Source organism: Salvia splendens, chromosome 4 (genome assembly GCF_004379255.2).
Source record: "Salvia splendens isolate huo1 chromosome 4, SspV2, whole genome shotgun sequence".
Classification (NCBI taxonomy): Eukaryota; Viridiplantae; Streptophyta; class Magnoliopsida; order Lamiales; family Lamiaceae; genus Salvia; species Salvia splendens.
In genome coordinates, this window is record NC_056035.1 from 17,373,200 (window position 1) to 17,390,822 (window position 17,623).

At 36.6% G+C, this 17,623-nt stretch overlaps 1 pseudogene; it reads left to right on the forward strand.

Moving 5' to 3' along the window:
* Window positions 1–17,623, forward strand: part of LOC121799239 — a 35,466-nt pseudogene continuing 17,843 nt past the window's right edge.

Consider the following 17,623-nt stretch of genomic DNA (forward strand, 5'->3'; position numbering starts at 1 on the left):
TAATAACTAATCTCACCTTCTCCGATAAAATCTTCAACAGCAGAGTTGTATTGTATGCAATCCCCTTCTTGACAGTGATCTGGTACTCATGCCTCCTCTCACGAAAACGAAAACACCCTCTACCCCCGACCTGCACTCTCACTTCACCCATCTGACCGCATCCTACGGCCCCATCTTCTCCCTGAAACTCGGCAGAACTCTGAGCGTGGTGATCACTTCCCGCCCGCGAGGTGCTGAACCAGCACGACGTCGCTTTCGCCAACCACCCCGTCCCTGCTGTGGTGATGTCGACCGAGTACGGCGGCCGCCACATAGTCTTCACGCCGCACGGCCCCGAGTGGAGGATGCTGAGGAAGGCCTGCGTGCGCGACATGCTCGGAAAGGCCACGCTGGACGCGTTCTACAGCTACCGGAGGCACGAGGTCAGGAGCATCGTCAGCCGCTTGCACGTTCTCAAGGGTGCTCCGGTGAACGTTGGCGAGATGATGTTTTCGGGGGTGCTTAAAGTGATTATGAGAATGTTGTGGGGAAGGACGGTAAAGGGGGAGTTTAGGGAGGTTGTGGGGGAGATCACGGAGCTTCTTGGGAAGCCTAATGTGTCTGATTTCTTCCCTGGCCTTGCTTGGATGGATTTGCAGGGTTTGAGCAAGCAATATAAGAAGGTGAGTATGAAGCTTGAGGTTTTGTTTGACAAGATTATTCAAGAGGAAATTATGGCAAGGAGGGCTGATATAATTAATGGAGGTGATCTTGGTAAAGCAACCAACTTTTTGCAAGTGCTGCTGCGCCTGAAAGAAGGTGGTGATACTGAGATTCCTCTCACCATGGTGCATATCAAAGCATTGCTTCTTGTAAGTTTGATTAATTTGTTTTTTAAAGCTATATCTTCAATGAATATATATATATAGGATAGTGATCAAGATATAACTAATCTTAAGTGTATAACTAGAGAACAAATCTCAGCCACACATCTTAATGGAACAAATATTATTTATTTTAATAATACAAAATAGGCCAAGGGTATTTTTGGAAGGTACATTATCAAATTTAAATCAGCGATCAAATTACGTGATTTGATCCCAACAGAGAGGAGTGGGGATTCCGGCGGTCAGCTCTGCCCCAGCGGTCACAGATTAGAGCAGAGGTGGTGGAGCGAGACGGCGTTAGCGGAGTGGACGTAGCTGTCGCAATTGAGGCACAGGGCGGCGCCGTCGGACTTGCAGTAAACCATCGCCATGAGTCGTGGCTGAAGGAGAGTATTTCGAATCTGGAGAAGGCGTTGGCTGAGGAGAGGGCTGCTAGCATGGATGCGCAACTGAAGTCGCTGGCAGATATGGCAAAGGCAGAGCATGAGTTGAACGAATTGAGGGAGCGACTGAGCCAAGCTTCTCATCGCAGCTGGGAGCTTCAAGAACAGATCAATCGCAAGCCTAATTGTGTTATATTGTAATGTGATCTTCGTTCAATCAACACTGGAGGATGGACCTTAAATGAATTGAATTATTGTTGTTCAATTCAATGTAACATGTAAAATCGAGAAACATTGAAAGATTGGTTGTTGAGAATATATCAGTAGTTGGGTACTTGGGTTTATTGACATATTAGGTTAAACACAACATTTTGATGATAGTAATTGATAAGTATAAACCTTTCCAATGTGTTTTTGGATTATTTTGTTTTCTAGGATCAGAAATATAAATCCAATTATGGATTTTTGCTCTGCCACATGAATGAGTATAAAAATTTGTACTTCACTCTTGTTTACAAAACACATCACTCTTATTGTGATTTTACTTCACTCTTGTTTACAAAACACATCACTCTTATTGTGATTTTGTTAACAAAACACATCACTCTTATTCTGATTTTACTTCACTCTTGTTAACAAAACACATCACTCTTATTCTGATTTTACTTCACTCTTGTTTACAAAATACATCACTCTTATTCTGATTTTACTTCACTCTTGTTAACAAAACACATCACTCTTATTCTGATTTTACTTCACTCTTGTTTACAAAACACATCACTCTTAGCATGATTTTACTTCACTTTTGTTTACAAAACACATCACTATTTGAATGATTTTACTTCACTCTTGTTTACAAAACACATCACTCTTATTGTGATTTACTTCACTCTTATTAACAAAACGCATCACTCTTATTCTGATTTTACTTCACTCTTGTTAACAAAACACATCACTCTTATTCTGATTTTACTTCACTCTTGTTTACAAAACACATCACTCTTATTCTGATTTTACTTCACTCTTGTTAACAAAACACATCACTCTTATTCTGATTTTACTTCACTCTTGTTCACAAAACACATCACTCTTAGCATGATTTTACTTCACTTTTGTTTACAAAACACATCACTATTCGAATGATTTTACTTCACTCTTGTTTACAAAACACATCACTCTTATTGTGATTTTACTTCACTCTTGTTAACAAAACACATCACTCTTATTCTGATTTTACTTCACTCTTGTTAACAAAACACATCACTCTTATTCTGATTTTACTTCACTTTTGTTTACAAAACACATCACTCTTATTGTGATTTTACTTCACTCTTGTTTACAAAACACATCACTCTTATTGTGATTTTGTTAGGGTTTTGTATACTAGAAATCACCTTTCGAGTGATTGGATACTGTAAAACTCTAATGGTTATTTTCCAATAAATGCAACAGATTATTTTTGTCATAATGTTGTTATGTTTTACATTTAATGGTTGTTTATTGCATATTTAAATGCATGAGCAAACGTAACAAAGTCTAAGTCTTTGTTTTAGTAGACCGGTTGTGGGCGTCGTCCAATTTAAGGTAACACGGTCAGTTCTAAACAAAGAAAAATAAGAATTTCACAACCTAGATAGGCCTAGACTACCTATCGCGAAAGGTTGCAATGTCAGTCCGATTATTTCTAAACCTTATTGAAATAAGATGACGTTGGTGTGGTATAGCACTGAATGGATCTAACAGCAAGACGAGTCTTTATGCTATCTACTGAAAGACGAGGTCTTGAGAATTAATTTCTTAATCAATGTATGTTAGCATTGAGCATACGATATTGAGTATCCACTACTTTGACTTACCAAAGGTGCGGGTTTTTTGTAACCCAACGATCCAGGTATATTAGGTAGTGGTGATCATTATCTAGAGGTGCTAGGATTGCTATTATGTTGAAACGTGCGCGAGGAGAGTCTCGTTTGATAACATCCACAAGAGGAGCTCGAAACGAGGTTTTATTATTCGGAACCTAGCTAGTTGGAGTTTGATTACTCTATGAATAATAAATAAGAGTTTCTTGCTAAGTCCACTCTTGGAATTCGAAATATGTTAATTAATTAAGTCTATAGCAGACATTAATTAATTAATGGATGTTTCCATCTTAAGCGCGGGAAATAAATCAAATACAATTAAAGGAAACCCGGAATACTTGTAATTTCGGATTTGGAAGGCAGTGCAATATTACTTCTGTAGTGGCTGCTCGTAATATTCCAATATAAGCTTATATTAAATTCTGGGTTCAATTTGATTAGTAAAAAGCTAATTGGGTGAGGCCTGTTCCAGATTCTTCCTTAGATCCCTGACTGAGCCTAATATGTGACTTATATAAATAGGAGAATAAAGGAGACAGAAAACACAACAATTATTTTACAAAATTTTCGTCCCCCCCTCTTGAGAGAGTTTTCAAAAATTGTGCTCCCTCCGTGAGCTGAGTTCTGTCTTCCATTATTCGAGTCCTAGTACGTTGGTGAGATTTGCCTACACAAATATCAGCGTATAGTCCGGGACACCAGTCAGAAGATCCGAGGTCTTGTATTGAAGATCTTCACGTGGAGACGGAGCAAGCCATCATCGATTCTTGATTGAATCAACGAGGTAAATTGGCTAATTCCGTAGTAAGCATGTTTTAGGAATTTTATGTGCTAAAGCATGTTTTAATTCAAGTTATGAGCATGATACATGTGATAATTACGCGAATAGATTTTGTCTAAATAATCTGCTAAATAGATCAAATTCATGTGATTCGTTTTGAACGCACGCTTCCGCTGCCAGCCCCTTCAGGTTTTACTTCACTCTTGTTTACAAAAGTGATTGTTGGAATGAATTTGATATTCCTTCTTCTTCTTGGCAGATTTTCGCTTCTTCGTACCAGGTGTTTTTTTATGTTTTTCATGTTTTTTTATGAATAGCTAAAGTGACTTCAATTACAATATGGTTAAGCGTATCAACAATACTATTACGATATTAATTAAAAACTAATTTGTACACAGCTTTAGCAGAAACCAAAATCAAATGGATCAGCTGAAGCCAAGTCCGCTCAATTCAAGGCCGCTGACGCCGATCAACTTCATCGAGCGAGCCGCCACCGTCTACGCCGACTGCACCTCCATCGTCTACGGCTCCACCACCTACAGCTCGAACCGCCACTCAATCGCGGCGGATCTCGACGGAACGCTCCTGATCTCCCGCTCCTCCTTCCCTTACTTCATGCTCGTGGCGATCGAGGTCAGCAGCCTCCTCCGCAGCCTCATCCTCCTACTCGCCTTCCCTCTCATCGCCGTTTCTCAATGAATTTCTTAATGAATTCAATTTTGCACCTAACATGATTTTGGATTTAATTCGATCTGCAATGACAATAATACCCCTGACTTGTTATTATGGAGTAAATTTGTGATTGAGGGAGCTAATATCTCATTAAATTCAAAAATTAATATTAGCCCTTGATTTTTTTGATCTTGTGGCTATTATTTGTTCTCTAGTTATATGGTTAAGAGGTGTTTGCCATAGATCATGACCCTATATATATATGTATATATATATATATATATATATATAGTTGTATTCAAATCCTTTTCCCCTTACTAATCCTTTCTCCTTCTTAATCTCATGCGTTGATTTATGATGATCCAATGGTTTAAATATTTGGCTGAATTTATCAAATTGAATCAATTTTTTACGTCAAAAGGGCAAAATAGAGAATCACTATTGGAGTTAGTTATGGAATGGTCCATGATTTCCTCCGATTGAGGATCTCTCCAGTTTTTCAACAAATTTTCTTCACATTTCGTTTTATTCTTTCTCCATAAGTCCGCGATTTATCGTCTCCATCAGTACGCGATTTATTTTGCTTCGATCACACGGAGATAAATTCGTTTTTCACAGCTTCATCGTCTCCATCATGTTGCGATTTATTTTGCTTCGATCACACGACGATAAATTCGTTTTTCACAGCTTCATCGTATCTGAATCAAACGCATACTGATTTTGATTTTCCACCATATTTCGATTATCAATGGAAGAAGGTAATTTACGCCCATGTTTGTTGATTTGGATGTTTTCAAGTTTTTTCCACAAATTTTCAATTTTCCATATTTCGACTTCGATTATCAATTTTCCACAAATTTTCTTCAGATTTCGTTCCATTCCTTCTCCATCAGTCCACGTTTTATTTTGTAAATGGTCCATGATTTCCTCCGTTGAGGATCTCTGCGGGTTTTCAACAAATTTTCTTCAGATTTCGTTTCATTCCTTCTCCATCAGTCTACGTTTTATTTTGTAAATTATTTTCAGATCAGTCGCCGATCCGAAACGTTGTTTAGCAGGAAATTCGTCTTGGGTTGCAGCGATTCAGCCACCAGACTCTTGCGCCGAGGAAATCGTCGTGGATCGTCCGATTGTCGTCGAGCGATAAAACAATGTCGTTTGATTTTTGGCCGACGGATAGGTTGGTGAAATCGGAGTCCTCGAGCGACGGGAGGAAGGTGAGGTAGAGCGAAACACAGTGGTAGAAGAGGTTGCGCAGGTGAGTTGAATAGTTCAACTCGGGGACTTTGAAGTGCTGGTGAACGTGAACTCGGTCGTCGATCCACATAATGTACATATTGTATAGTATAATGCGTAGTTTAGTTTCTGTAATGCATTATTTGTGATATGTAATGAACATTTATACTGACGCGTTTAATTTAAGTTGTGTCGTGTTTCGATGTTTGGCGCACGTTTCTTGTTTTCCCTAAGGGTTTAACAAGCCTAGGGGCTAGGGTATAGTATGTTCTAAGTCTAAAAAATGTTTTCCAAATACACGAGCTGCAGTAATTCGTCTGGGGTTGCACATAATGTATATTTTGTATAGTATAATGCGTATTTTAGATTCTATAATGCATTATTTGTGATATGTAATGAACATTTATCCTGACCCGTTTAATTTAAGTTGTGCCGTGTGTCGTTGTTTGGCGAACGTTTCTTGTTTTCCCTAAGGGTTTGACAAGCCTAGAGGCTAGGGTGTAGTATGTTCTAAGTCTAAAAAACGTTGTCCAAATACACGAGCTGGAGTAATTCGTCTGGGGTTGCACATGCATAACGCGCGGGTATATTTTAAAACAGATATACATTATGTACATATTGTGTAGTATAATGCGTAGTTTAGTTTCTGTAATGCATTGTTTGTGGTATGTAATGAACATTTATCCTTACCCGTTTAATTTAGGTTTTGCCGTGGTTCGATGTTTTACGCACGTTTCTTGTTTTCCCTAAGGGTTTAACAAGCCTAGGGGCTAGGGTGTAGTATGTTTTAAGTCTAAAAAACGTTGTCCAAATACACGAGCTGCAGTAATTTGTCTGGGGTTGCACATGCATAACGCGTAGGTATTTTTTAAAACAGATATATTATGTACATATTATGTAGTGTAATGCATAGTTTTAGTTTCTGTAATGCATTATTTGTGATATGTAATGAACATTTATCCTGCCCCGTTTCATTTAAGGTGTGTCGTGTTTCGATGTTTGGCGCACGTTTCTTGTTTTCCCTAAGGGTTTAACAAGCCTAGGGGCTAGGGTCTAGTACGTACAACAGCAACCACGTGATGCATAAAACAAGATAAATAATGCATTCAAATAGCCAAATAATGTACAGAATCACTCAAGTAATGAACATATAAATATTGCATTCATTCTTAGACTCATGTACAACAGCAATCTAATGATGCATAAAACATGATAAATAATGCATAGAAATAGCTAAATAATGTACAAATATTGCATTCATTGTTAGACTCATGTACAAGTTCCGTGCCGGCTTCCTTCTGCCGAGGAGTTAAACTCTTTATACAATTCAGAAACTCGGTAGGGGTTCGTCGAAAATACAGATGGTCGACGTTCCTACCCCTTGGTTTCCTATCCTCCATCTCTTTCAGAGCTGTACTAGTCCCGGCCTCTGATACTCGCTCCCGGAATTTCTGGGCAATTCCTACTGGCAGTATATCATCGACCTCCTCGTCGATGTCCAATCTTAGCTACTTTGATGCTGTATAACATACAGAATAATAACATATAATTAGTTACATAATGTACAAACTGAATAAAATAATGTGGACAATTATACTGCATTCACTTATACACTATTGTACAGAAGCATCAAAATAATGCCTAAAAACTGATACATAATGCATTTTAATAATCAAATAATGTTCAGAATAAATCAACAAATGCACCATGAATATTGCAATCACCCATTGTCTCATGTCCAACAACAGTCACATAAAGCATAAACCATGATAAATAATGCACTAAAATAACTAAATAATATACATATCCGGTCAAGTAATGAACATACAAATATTCCATTCACTCTTTGACCCATGTACAACAGCAGTCACATGATGCATAAAACAGGATAAAAAATGCATTCAAATAGCCAAATAATGAACAGAATCACTCAAGTAATGAACATATAAAAATATTCCATTCACTCTTAGACTCATGTACAACAGCAGTCAAATGATGCATAAAACAAGATAAATAATACATAGAAATAGCTACATAATGTACAGATTCAGGCTAGTTATGAACATAAAAAATATTCCATTCACTCTTTAACTCATGTACAACAGTAGACACTAGATGCATGAAACATGTATATAATGCATAGAAATAGTTAAAAAAATGCACAACATCAACCTAATAATGCATAACATTAACCCAGTAATGTACATTTAGAAAATAAACATTCAGCCTTCGCTCATACTACAATAATGTACCACACCAACCAAATAATGCAACAATACAACAGAAATAATGGACTCAGATTGCAAGAACAAGACCTCAATCATCAAACAGTAGTTATTATACTGCAAATTTTGAAATATGCCAAAACAGGGTCCTGCAATAATCTGGTCAATAATGTCTCACATCAAACAAATAATGCATGCACTCAAACAGGCAAACAATGCACTTTGCAAATCAGGTAATAAACATACAAATAGTCCATTGACTCTTTGACCTTATACAACAACAGCAACATGCATCATGAAACATGAAATATAATGCATACCAACAGCAGTCACTTGATGGTTCTACCAGCGAACATAATGCATTCATATAGGCAAATAATGCAGAGATTATATCAGGTAATGACCAAACAAATATTCCATGTACTCTTTGACAATATAAAACATCAGTGACATGATGCATGATACATGATATATAATGCATAAAAATAGGCAATTAATGAGCAGACTCATTGAATTAATGAGCATAAAACTATTGCATTCACTACTTAACTAATGACCAACGACAGTTGGTTGAAGGTTGTACCAGTGAATATAATGCATTCATATAGGCATATAATGCAGAGATTACAACAAGTAATGCACATACACATATTCCATTAAATCTTCGACAATTATAAACAGCAGTTACATGAAGCATGATACATGATACTGTAATGCATATAAATACTGATATAATGTGCAGATCCATTAGAGTAATGAAGACACTAATATTGCATTCACTCATAGACTAATTTCCAGCAGCAGACACATAATGGCTACTTAAGGGTTATTAATGCACACAATTAGGTAAATAATGTACAAACGCGATTAAAAAATGTGCATATGAAGTTTGATATAACACAATACATCAAGCACAGAATCAGTCCAACAGTCTGTACAAACGCGATTAAAAAATGCGCATATGAAATTTGATATAAACCCAATACATCAAGCACAGAATCAGTCCAACAGTCCATGTATTCAAAATGCAAATGAAATTGTTTGCTCACCCTCCTTCTGCGATTGTTGTGAAATTGACGGACGTCCTCTTTTAGAAATTTTAAATCTGCGAAAGACACCAAATAAACATAACCCTATAAGATTTCATCTACAAAATCCCTCACTACAACTGAATGGTGAAAAACGGTTGAATCGTCGTGTGGGTGGTGTGTTATGATGGGAAAATCAGGGATAACGCTTGATGGAACTCAGAAAGTAAACCAGTAAATTAAAGTTCGAAAAACCCTACCTTCTCGTCGACCCGCAGAAGAAACTTGCACAAAACCGGAAGGGTTGTTGGACAGTAAATCCGACATCGATTGAAGTTAAGAGAAAACGGCGGAACCTTGAGAAAAAGCGGCTAGGGTTTTGAAAGGGGATGGAAATTGGGGGGAAGAAGCGGGTAGAGAGATTGATTCGTTAATACGTTTGGCGTGAATGATGTGTAGAGTATATGGAAGGTCGTGGGTATATCCCGCTTAAATCTCGCACATGCCGTTTTCGGGAGTTTTTGAGTGTATAAATTTACTAATTCACCCCCATGATGCACGAAATGCACCAAATAATGAACCTACGGGATCATATCTAGGCTTATAATCCGGAGCGTCCATCAATCTAATCCAACGCTCTATATTGAGAAGGAACTTAAATCTAAGGGGAGAAAAGGAGATTAACACTACCCTATATATATATATATATGTATATATATATATATGGGTGCTGTTAGGTTGAGATTATTTAGCTAAATTGAGAAATGAGATGCAATCTCAACCACTAATCCACAAGATTAATGAAATGTCAACAACTATCACATTATGTCAACACGGGGGTATAAGTGTCATTTCATTAATCAAATGGTGGAAAAAAATAAAATTAGATTTGAAATCATTTTCTAAAACCCTCTCTAATATATATCGCCACCATCAATCGTCTTCGCCGATCATCAATCAAGCCAGAGACGACGACATCTCCAGACAGCCCTCTCGCTCTCTCGTGGTTTAACGTCGCCGCTGTTCATCGCGCTTCGCCGCTCCTGCTGCACGAAGCTCCGAACAGCCTTCGCTTCTCACATTGTCGCTTCACCGGAAGCTTAATTATTGGTTCGAGTATGGATTTGGAGGTATTAGGATTTGTATTATCAATTGTGTTGGATGTGAACTGATTTTCAGTGAGAGAAATCGCTACCTATGTTTTCGCTGCTGTTTTTCGCATTTGTCGCCAGAGCTCTGTGTAGAATCCAGAAAGTCGAGGAATCAGCTATTTTGAGGTTCAACTTCGCTTCGCTGCTTTTATCAAAATGCTTGAACATTTGGGGAAAAATCTGAAAATACTGATTTCTGTTCATTTCAATGCTGAATTTTGCTTTTATCTCGCGATTTCAGCAGAGATCTCGCATTTTTTAATTTAATTCGATTTATGCTTTTTTTTTTGTTGATTAGCGATGGTAGAATCGGAAGAGATGGAAATGAACAATGCTACTGGAAAAAACGGAAGAAAACAAGCATCTTCTTCCAGTTAAGGATTTGTTTAAATTTTTAAGATTATTGACATTTCATACAATAGCTATTGACATAGTTATGATAATATACTTGTGTTTTCTATAAACTGCATATACTTGTCATTGAGATTATATTGTATACTGTTGACATAGTGTATGCTTGTTTGGATTGTTGTTGACATTATAAACTTTAACAATTGATATAATAGTAATAAGATAATTGTGCTTGCTTTAAACAGGATATACTTGTTATTGACATAGTGTATACTTATTAGAATCGTTGTTGACATAATCAAATTGACATTTAGCCTCTGCTGATAGGGAGGTGCTGGTTTTGGGGCTGGCGCCGTCTTCCGAGTACACATTTTTGGTGTATGCTTCTCCAGTTGGAAACTATTTCAAGGTTGTGTTTACGTTTTCAATTTTAATTCGATTGAATCAAGGGGATATTAAGGAGTTTGTGGATAAGGTTTAATTGTTGTGATTTGTAGGAAGAGACTGTGCCGATCAACTTGTACGTTGAGGATGAGTTCCATCGCGCTGGCCGCGGTGGTTCTGGAGGTGTGAAGAGCGTCACGAATTATGCGCCGGTATGTAAGTGTTGCATCTTTTTGCCAACTGTTTGATGAAAGTTCTAAATGAAGTTGGCTACTGAAAGTTCGTCAAAGTGTTTTTATTTTTTTATTTTTATGATTTTGATATCAATTAATTTCGCCCTGCTTGTAAAAACATGTTTCTTAGTATCAATTATCGGAATAATGTTTTTGATGCACAACTAAATTTAACAAATTTACAAAGTTCATTTGATATTTAATAGTAGTAAATAAATTATAGGTGAGGTCATGAACTGCTAGTAATCATGGAGAGCAAGAACTACCAAGCAAACCACTATGCCACTCAGGGCGATGTGCAGACGTTGCTCCAGCGCCTGCATCAAGAGCTTTACAATCTCAAGTTTCTAATAGTGGATCGCGCACGCTTTGCCCGATAAGGAGAACGACAGTCGGATTCTTCTCACCACTAGGCTTCGGGAGGTCTCTGATAAAATTTCTAAAACATCTAGTTTACTTCATGAGATGCAGCCGCTCGGGCTGGAGCACAGCTGGCAGTTGCTCTGTTATCTTACATTCGGCGATATGCTAAAAAATGATAATGATGATGTTACATTGCCCTGCCCTCCTCACTTGAAGGAAATTGGAAGATCGATCGCCGAGAAATGTAAAGGTCTTCCTCTGTCACTGGTTGTGGTTGGTGGTCTTCTCATTCAGGAGACAGAAAAGATACCGCTGATGCTGCTGCAATGGGGGAGGGTTCCTACTTGGAGATCTTGGCTATAGAGCTACCTTTACTTGCCCGCTAGACTTCAAGGTTGTTTCCTATACCTGGGTGCATTCCCGGAAGATTGTGAGATACGTGCCTCTAAACTCATCGAACCTTGGGTTGGTGAAGGCTTCTTCCTAAAACCTGCACTACCCACACAAACCATGGACAACTATTGTGGTTTCTGACTTTTGAACTTAGCAGTATGTAATATATATGAAATGTCAATCAGTTCAACAACTTGTATTGAAATGTCAACAACACAAAAACAATTCTTATAATTAAAGAAGAACAACTACTTTCTCTTAATTTTTTTTATTTGAAACAAGTTCTGGTATCATGATCATGCAATACATGTCAATAGCTTTCGTATCAAATGTCAACAACTTATATAAAAATATCAACAGCTTGTATATCAAATGTCAACAGCTTGTCAACAACTTGTATATAGCGTCAACAACTCAAAAACAATTCTTGTAATTAAAAAATAACAACTATTTTATCTTAATTTTTTTATTTGACCCAATTTCTGGCATCATGATCATACAACACATGTCAATAGCCTGCATATCAAATGTCAACAACTTATAGCAAAATGTCAACAGCTTGTCAACAACTTGTATATAGTGTCAACAACTCAAAAACAATTCTTGTAATTAAAAAATAACAACTATTTTATCTTAATTTTTTTATTTGACACAAGTTCTGGCATTATGATCATACAACACATGTCAATAGTCTGCCCTGCATACCAAATGTCAACAACTTATAGCAAAATGTCAACAGCTTGTCAACAACTTGTATATATTGTCAACAACTTAAAAACAATTCTTGTAATTAAAAAATAACAACTATTTTATCTTAATTTTTTTATTTGACACAAGTTCTGGCATTATGATCATACAACACATGTCAATAGGCTTTATATCAAATGTAAACAACTTATAATAAAATGTCAACAGCTTGTCTACAACTTGTATATAGTGTCAACAACTCAAAAACAATTCTTGTAATTAAAAAATAACAACTCATTAACTGAAAAATAACACTTATAATTCACATATCAATATCGAGAATATCAATGTCAACAACCGTATTAAAATGTCAACAACTAAAAAATAACACTTATAATTCGCATTTCAATATCGAGAATATCAAATGTCAAGAACTCGTATTAAAATGTCAACAACTAAAAAATAACACTTATAATTCACATATCAATACCGAGAATATCAAATGTCAACAACTCGTATTAAAATGTCAACAACTGAAAAATAACACTTGTAATTCACATATCAATACCGAGAATATCAAATGTCAACAACTCGTATTAAAATGTCAACAACTGAAAAATAACACTTATAATTCACATATCAATACCGAGAATATCAAATGTCAACAGCTCGTATTAAAATGTCAACAACTAAAAAATAACACTTATAATTCACATATCAATACCGAGAATATCAAATGTCAACAACTCGTATTAAAATTTCAACAACTAAAAAAAACACTTATAATTCACATATCAATAGCGAGAATATCAAATGTCAACAGCTCGTATTAAAATGTCAACAACTAAAAAACAACACTTGTAATTCACATATCAATAGCGAGAATATCAAATGTCAACAACTCGTATTAAAATGTCAATAACTAAAAAATAACACATCAAACGCATCTCTCAAATCCTCATCCCTTCCATCCGTTGCTGCGGTGTCTCCGTCGCCGCCACCATCCACATCTGAAATCAATTTCGGCTGGAGATCGACGGAGTTCATGAATGAATCGGTAAAATCGGGGAATGCTAACCTGAAAATTGGAAGAGAAATATTGACGTCAGGCTCCGCGCTCACCACGAATCGCTCCATCTCGTCACCGACATACACCGACAGGTGCCCCTCCTGAATGCCGCCGGAGGAGGAGCGCTTCCGCAGCGACTCCGATCTGAGCAGCCACTACTGCGACGAGTCGCCTACTTTGGATAATCTTCTCATGAGCTTCCTTGGTAGACGGTGGCGGAAACGCCTTCCATTGGCTAATTGGTTGAAAATTTGGTGTAGGCGTTGCTTTAATGGAGGAAATTTGGGAATGAAATTGGAGGAAAATTGGGAATGGAATTGGTGTGCTGGAAACCACGCGTGTTTCATTTGTTTCTAACTTAAATTACCATTATACCCTTTCATAATAAATTAATTTAAAAATATTTTTTGTGTGGCAAAATCTGGACCACTCATTTAATAAAAATGAGTGGCTGAGATTGCATCTCATTTCTCAATTAGCTTAAAAAATCTCAATTGATCATGGACCTATATATATATATATATATATATATATATATATATATATATATATATATATATATATCCGTGATCAACTAAGATTTTTTAGGCTAATTGAGAAATGAGATGCAACATCAGCCACTCATTTTTATTAAATGAGTGGTCCAGATTTTGCCACACAAAAAATATTTTTAGATTAATTTATTATGAAAGGGTATAATGGTCATTTCGTGGTTTAGTTTAGGGTTCTTCAGCCTTCAATCGCGATTTAGGTGAGATTGGCGATTTCTGTGAGATCTCTCTGATTCAATTGATTCGAAAATTAGAACACGGATGATTTCAACGATCTCTGATTCGACGATTCCTCAGTATATCAATTTTTGAAAAAAAAACGACTAATTCGACGGAGTTTGGTTGAATCTGAAGTTTTTAGGTTGATTTTATCGACTTTGATTCTGTTTTTATGCTTTATTTGTTGATGCCCAGTCGAATTTGTTCCTAATCAGTTTTTTTTTGCTTTTTCATCTTTAGCTTCGAGTTCAATTCGTAATCAATACCTAAGGTGTTATCTGATGGATTCTTCATCTTATTCCGAGTCGACGTCGACGAATGGTGAAGGTAATTTGGATTGGTTTTCATTAACTTGACTTTTTTGTACTTTGTTGGTGAATTATACTCTGTTGACATAAATGCACAACTGTTGATATTTGAATTGATGTTCTGTTGACATAAATGCAAATATGTTGGCATGATGTATGTTACCTGTTAAATATTCTATATAGTTATACTCTTTGTTGACATTTTGTTGACATACAAAATTATTGTATGCAAAATGCACTCTCCCCTGGCTGAAGAGCCCCTGCTGTGGTGTTTGTTGGTGAAGGAAGGTGTTATGGGTAGGGTTGACAGTCCATGATAGGATGTCTAAGATGTTGGTGTTGGTGTGTTGCTGCTGCGTATTTTGAGATTTTGATTCTGGTGTGGGTCAGTTAAGATATGCTAGTTGACATTATGTTCTGGTTTGAATTGATGTTCTGTTGACATAAATGCAAATATGTTGACATGATGTATGTTACCTGTTAAATATTCTATGTGGCTATACTCTTTGTTGACATTTTGTTGACATACAAAATAGTTGTATGCAAAATGTACCCTCCCCTGGCTGAAGAACCCCTGCTGTGGTGTTTGTTGGTGGAGGAAGGGGTTATGGGTAGGGTTGAGAATCCATGATAGGATGTCTGATATGTTGGTGCTACTTATTTTGAGATTTTGATTCTGGATTCTGGTGTGGGTCAGTTAAGATATGCTAGTTGACATATTTTCCCATTTTGTTGTAGGATCTGTTATTCCAATTTGCAACGCTGAGTTGAGGCCTTATGAAGGTCAAAAATTTTCTTCACTTGAGGAGGGAATTTCCTTTTATGAAAAGTATGCTCAAGAGGCTTGTTTTGATTATCGAAGATTTGGAAATAGGTCTAGTGGTGGTGTTATTACTTTTCAGTATGTTGTTTGCAACAGACAAGGTTTTCATACAGTTGATCTGTTGGATGTCGATGTAAGTATATATGAGGATGTGAACGTGTCATATGATGATGAAGTAACTTCAAAGAAGAAACGCAGACGTGGCACAAAAAGGTGTGGATGTGGAGCAAGGATCATTTTCAAGTTTTTTTTTTCTGATTGTTGTGTTAAATATTATCTTGTGCATCAATTCATTGAGGAACACAATCATGCTATGGTTGACAAAGATCATAAGCGATTTATGAAAGGAAATCGCAGTATGAATGATGTTCATCACAAGTTTGTTGAAGATTGCACCAAAGCTAACATCGGTCCTACTTCAACTTTCAACTTATTAAAGGAGTTTTTGGGTGGTTATGATGTTGTTGGGTGTACGTTGAATGGTGTTAGGAATTGTTCTCGTGATATTAAAGAGAAACTGAAAGAAGTGGCTGTTCAAATGATCCTAAATCAGATGCAAGAGAAGAAGAGAATTTGTGAAGGCTTTTTTTACAAATATCAATTATCACATGATGATAATAAGTTAGTGAGTTTATTTTGGTCTGATGCTGAGTCTCGGAAACATTACCATATTCGACAAACATGTAGTTTATTTATTATACTTGGTAATTGACATACATACTAGTTAGTTGACTTAGCAGTTGACATAGTAGTCAACATAGGATATATCTGTAGTTGACATTGGTTATTATTAAAAATTTGTTGATGTTTTGTGTTGATCTATTTGTTCAATAGGTATCGTATGGTGTTTGGTCCATTTACCGGGAAAGACAATCACGGGTGTCCTATTGCATTTGGAGCTGGTTTAGTATCCAGTGAGAATTGTGATGCATTCTCATGGCTTTTCACTGTGTTTGTTGAATGCATGAGTGTTGCTCCAAGGATCATAATCACAGACCAAGATTGGGGAATGAGACTTGCAATTGAGAAGGTATTATCTGGTACAAGGCATTGTTTGTGCATGTGGCATATTATGAGCAAGTTGTTTGAGAAAATACCTAAATCTTTTTCTGATAGAGAAAAGTTTAGTAAGGAGTTTAAGGCTTGTGTTTGGTCAGAATTGTTAGATCCAGATGAGTTTGACATATTATGGACTGGTATTGTTGAAAAATATGGTGTGGAAGATCAAAATGGTTTAAGGACATGTTTACTATTAGACATTTGTGGATCTCAGCCTACTTTAGAGATGTTCCTATGGGTTCTTTAATGAGAACAACATCTTTTTCAGAATCTGAAAACAGTTTTTTTAAGAGGTACTCGAAACCGTTGTTTAATTTTGCTGACTTCACTCTTCAGTATAATAATGCCATTGATGCTCAAAGGAATCAAACTGAAAGGCTTGACTATTATGATTCTATAATCTCTCCAAAATATGCCACTGATTTAGCATTTGAGAAGCAATTGGCATCTGTATACACGGATAGGATGTTTAGAGTGGTACAAGAATTGATTTCTGAGGCTGATAAGAGTTGTCGGATGATTAGCATGTCCACTTTGGAGAACATCGAGGTCTTTAAAGTTTCTGATGCTAGAAACAAGACCTTCACAGTTACACATGAGATAGAGACTGAGTCATTTGATTGTGAGTGTAAACTATTTGAAAGGTGTGGTTATCTATGCAGCCACTTTTTCTTCGTCCTTTTCTTCGTCCTCAGAAACAAAGATGTCAACAATATTCCAGAGAAGTATGTTGGTAACCGGTGGCCGAAAATTGAATTATTGAAGGCAGTTCATGGTCTCACGAGTGATGAAAGTGCGTCTGTGTGAACTGTTTCCTATAGATATTTCAGTTTATTTGTCATATGTTGCTCAAACAGGACGACGACATTCTCTGTATCTAACAAAAACACTCATGTTTAGTATATTTCAATTTTGTGTTGACATAAACTATGTAGGCTGTTGACATGTTACAGATTTAGTGTTCACATAACTAAAAAAT